This window comes from Gymnoscopelus braueri (genome assembly GCF_963280865.1).
Source record: "Gymnoscopelus braueri genome assembly, chromosome: 2".
Lineage (NCBI taxonomy): Eukaryota > Metazoa > Chordata > Actinopteri > Myctophiformes > Myctophidae > Gymnoscopelus > Gymnoscopelus braueri.
In genome coordinates, this window is record NC_137604.1 from 1,936,007 (window position 1) to 1,940,620 (window position 4,614).

Consider the following 4,614-nt stretch of genomic DNA (forward strand, 5'->3'; position numbering starts at 1 on the left):
AAGTTCAAACGTATCTTAGTTAGACTCACGCTAAGTTCAAACGTATCTTAGTTAGACTCACACTAAGTTCAAACGTAACTTAGTTAGACTCACGCTAAGTTCAAACGTATCTTAGTTAGACTCACACTAAGTTCAAACGTATCTTAGTTAGACTCACACTAAGTTCAAACCTATCTTAGTTAGACTCACACTAAGTTCAAACCTATCTTAGTTAGACTCACACTAAGTTCGAACGTATCTTAGTTAGACTCACATTAAGTTCAAACGTGTCTTAGTTAGACTCACGCTAAGTTCAAACGTATCTTAGTTAGACTCACACTAAGTTCAAACGTAACTTAGTTAGACTCACGCTAAGTTCAAACATATCTTAGTTAGACTCACACTAAGTTCAAACGTATCTTAGTTAGACTCGCACTAAGTTCAAACGTATCTTAGTTAGACTCAAACTAAGTTCAAACGTATCTTAGTTAGACTCACGCTAAGTTCAAACGTATCTTAGTTAGACTCAAACTAAGTTCAAACTTATCTTAGTTAGACTCACACTAAGTTCAAACTTATCTTAGTTAGACTCACACTAAGTTCAAACTTATCTTAGTTAGACTCACACTAAGTTCAAACTTATCTTAGTTAGACTCACGCTAAGTTCAAACGTATCTTAGTTAGACTCACGCTAAGTTCGAACGTATCTTAGTTAGACTCACACTAAGTTCAAACTTATCTTAGTTAGACTCACGCTAAGTTCAAACTTATCTTAGTTAGACTCACATTAAGTTCGAACGTATCTTAGTTAGACTCACGCTAAGTTCAAACGTATCTTAGTTAGACTCACGCTAAGTTCGAAAGTATCTTAGTTAGACTCACACTAAGTTCGAACTTATCTTAGTTAGACTCACACTAAGTTCAAACTTATCTTAGTTAGACTCACACTAAGTTCAAACTTATCTTAGTTAGACTCACACTAAGTTCAAACTTATCTTAGTTAGACTCACACTAAGTTCAAATGTATCTTAGTTAGACTCACACTAAGTTCAAACGTATCTTAGTTAGACTCACACTAAGTTCAAACGTATCTTAGTTAGACTCACACTAAGTTCAAACTTATCTTAGTCAGACTCACACTAAGTTCAAACTTATCTTAGTTAGACTCACACTAAGTTCAAACTTATCTTAGTTAGACTCACACTAAGTTCAAACTTATCTTAGTTAGACTCACACTAAGTTCAAACTTATCTTAGTTAGACTCACACACTAAGTTCAAACGTATCTTAGTTAGACTCACACTAAGTTCAAACGTAACTTAGTTAGACTCACACTAAGTTCAAACGTATCTTAGTTAGACTCACACTAAGTTCAAACCTATCTTAGTTAGACTCACACACTAAGTTCAAACGTATCTTAGTTAGACTCACACTAAGTTCAAACGTATCTTAGTTAGACTCACACTAAGTTCAAACGTATCTTAGTTAGACTAACACTAAGTTCAAACTTATCTTAGTTAGACTCACACACTAAGTTCAAACGTATCTTAGTTAGACTCACACTAAGTTCAAACGTATCTTAGTTAGACTCACACTAAGTTCAAACTTATCTTAGTTAGACTCACACTAAGTTCAAATGTATCTTAGTTAGACTCACACTAAGTTCAAACTTATCTTAGTTAGACTCACACTAAGTTCAAACGTATCTTAGTTAGACTCACACTAAGTTCAAACTTATCTTAGTCAGACTCACACTAAGTTCAAACTTATCTTAGTTAGACTCACACTAAGTTCAAACTTATCTTAGTTAGACTCACACTAAGTTCAAACGTAACTTAGTTAGACTCACACTAAGTTCAAACGTATCTTAGTTAGACTCACACTAAGTTCAAACCTATCTTAGTTAGACTCACACACTAAGTTCAAACGTATCTTAGTTAGACTCACACTAAGTTCAAACGTATCTTAGTTAGACTCACACTAAGTTCAAACGTATCTTAGTTAGACTAACACTAAGTTCAAACTTATCTTAGTCAGACTCACACTAAGTTCAAACTTATCTTAGTTAGACTCACACTAAGTTCAAACTTATCTTAGTTAGACTCACACTAAGTTCAAACTTATCTTAGTTAGACTCACACTAAGTTCAAACTTATCTTAGTTAGACTCACACACTAAGTTCAAACGTATCTTAGTTAGACTCACACTAAGTTCAAACGTAACTTAGTTAGACTCACACTAAGTTCAAACGTATCTTAGTTAGACTCACACTAAGTTCAAACCTATCTTAGTTAGACTCACACACTAAGTTCAAACGTATCTTAGTTAGACTCACACTAAGTTCAAACGTATCTTAGTTAGACTCACACTAAGTTCAAACTTATCTTAGTTAGACTCACACTAAGTTCAAATGTATCTTAGTTAGACTCACACTAAGTTCAAACGTATCTTAGTTAGACTCACACTAAGTTCAAACCTATCTTAGTTAGACTCACACTAAGTTCAAACCTATCTTAGTTAGACTCACACTAAGTTCGAACGTATCTTAGTTAGACTCACATTAAGTTCAAACGTGTCTTAGTTAGACTCACGCTAAGTTCAAACGTATCTTAGTTAGACTCACACTAAGTTCAAACGTAACTTAGTTAGACTCACGCTAAGTTCAAACATATCTTAGTTAGACTCACACTAAGTTCAAACGTATCTTAGTTAGACTCGCACTAAGTTCAAACGTATCTTAGTTAGACTCAAACTAAGTTCAAACGTATCTTAGTTAGACTCACGCTAAGTTCAAACGTATCTTAGTTAGACTCAAACTAAGTTCAAACTTATCTTAGTTAGACTCACACTAAGTTCAAACTTATCTTAGTTAGACTCACACTAAGTTCAAACTTATCTTAGTTAGACTCACACTAAGTTCAAACTTATCTTAGTTAGACTCACGCTAAGTTCAAACGTATCTTAGTTAGACTCACGCTAAGTTCGAACGTATCTTAGTTAGACTCACACTAAGTTCAAACTTATCTTAGTTAGACTCACGCTAAGTTCAAACTTATCTTAGTTAGACTCACATTAAGTTCGAACGTATCTTAGTTAGACTCACGCTAAGTTCAAACGTATCTTAGTTAGACTCACGCTAAGTTCGAAAGTATCTTAGTTAGACTCACACTAAGTTCGAACTTATCTTAGTTAGACTCACACTAAGTTCAAACTTATCTTAGTTAGACTCACACTAAGTTCAAACTTATCTTAGTTAGACTCACACTAAGTTCAAACTTATCTTAGTTAGACTCACACTAAGTTCAAATGTATCTTAGTTAGACTCACACTAAGTTCAAACGTATCTTAGTTAGACTCACACTAAGTTCAAACGTATCTTAGTTAGACTCACACTAAGTTCAAACTTATCTTAGTCAGACTCACACTAAGTTCAAACTTATCTTAGTTAGACTCACACTAAGTTCAAACTTATCTTAGTTAGACTCACACTAAGTTCAAACTTATCTTAGTTAGACTCACACTAAGTTCAAACTTATCTTAGTTAGACTCACACACTAAGTTCAAACGTATCTTAGTTAGACTCACACTAAGTTCAAACGTAACTTAGTTAGACTCACACTAAGTTCAAACGTATCTTAGTTAGACTCACACTAAGTTCAAACCTATCTTAGTTAGACTCACACACTAAGTTCAAACGTATCTTAGTTAGACTCACACTAAGTTCAAACGTATCTTAGTTAGACTCACACTAAGTTCAAACGTATCTTAGTTAGACTAACACTAAGTTCAAACTTATCTTAGTTAGACTCACACACTAAGTTCAAACGTATCTTAGTTAGACTCACACTAAGTTCAAACGTATCTTAGTTAGACTCACACTAAGTTCAAACTTATCTTAGTTAGACTCACACTAAGTTCAAATGTATCTTAGTTAGACTCACACTAAGTTCAAACTTATCTTAGTTAGACTCACACTAAGTTCAAACGTATCTTAGTTAGACTCACACTAAGTTCAAACTTATCTTAGTCAGACTCACACTAAGTTCAAACTTATCTTAGTTAGACTCACACTAAGTTCAAACTTATCTTAGTTAGACTCACACTAAGTTCAAACGTAACTTAGTTAGACTCACACTAAGTTCAAACGTATCTTAGTTAGACTCACACTAAGTTCAAACCTATCTTAGTTAGACTCACACACTAAGTTCAAACGTATCTTAGTTAGACTCACACTAAGTTCAAACGTATCTTAGTTAGACTCACACTAAGTTCAAACGTATCTTAGTTAGACTAACACTAAGTTCAAACTTATCTTAGTCAGACTCACACTAAGTTCAAACTTATCTTAGTTAGACTCACACTAAGTTCAAACTTATCTTAGTTAGACTCACACTAAGTTCAAACTTATCTTAGTTAGACTCACACTAAGTTCAAACTTATCTTAGTTAGACTCACACACTAAGTTCAAACGTATCTTAGTTAGACTCACACTAAGTTCAAACGTAACTTAGTTAGACTCACACTAAGTTCAAACGTATCTTAGTTAGACTCACACTAAGTTCAAACCTATCTTAGTTAGACTCACACACTAAGTTCAAACGTATCTTAGTTAGACTCACACTAAGTTCAAACGTAT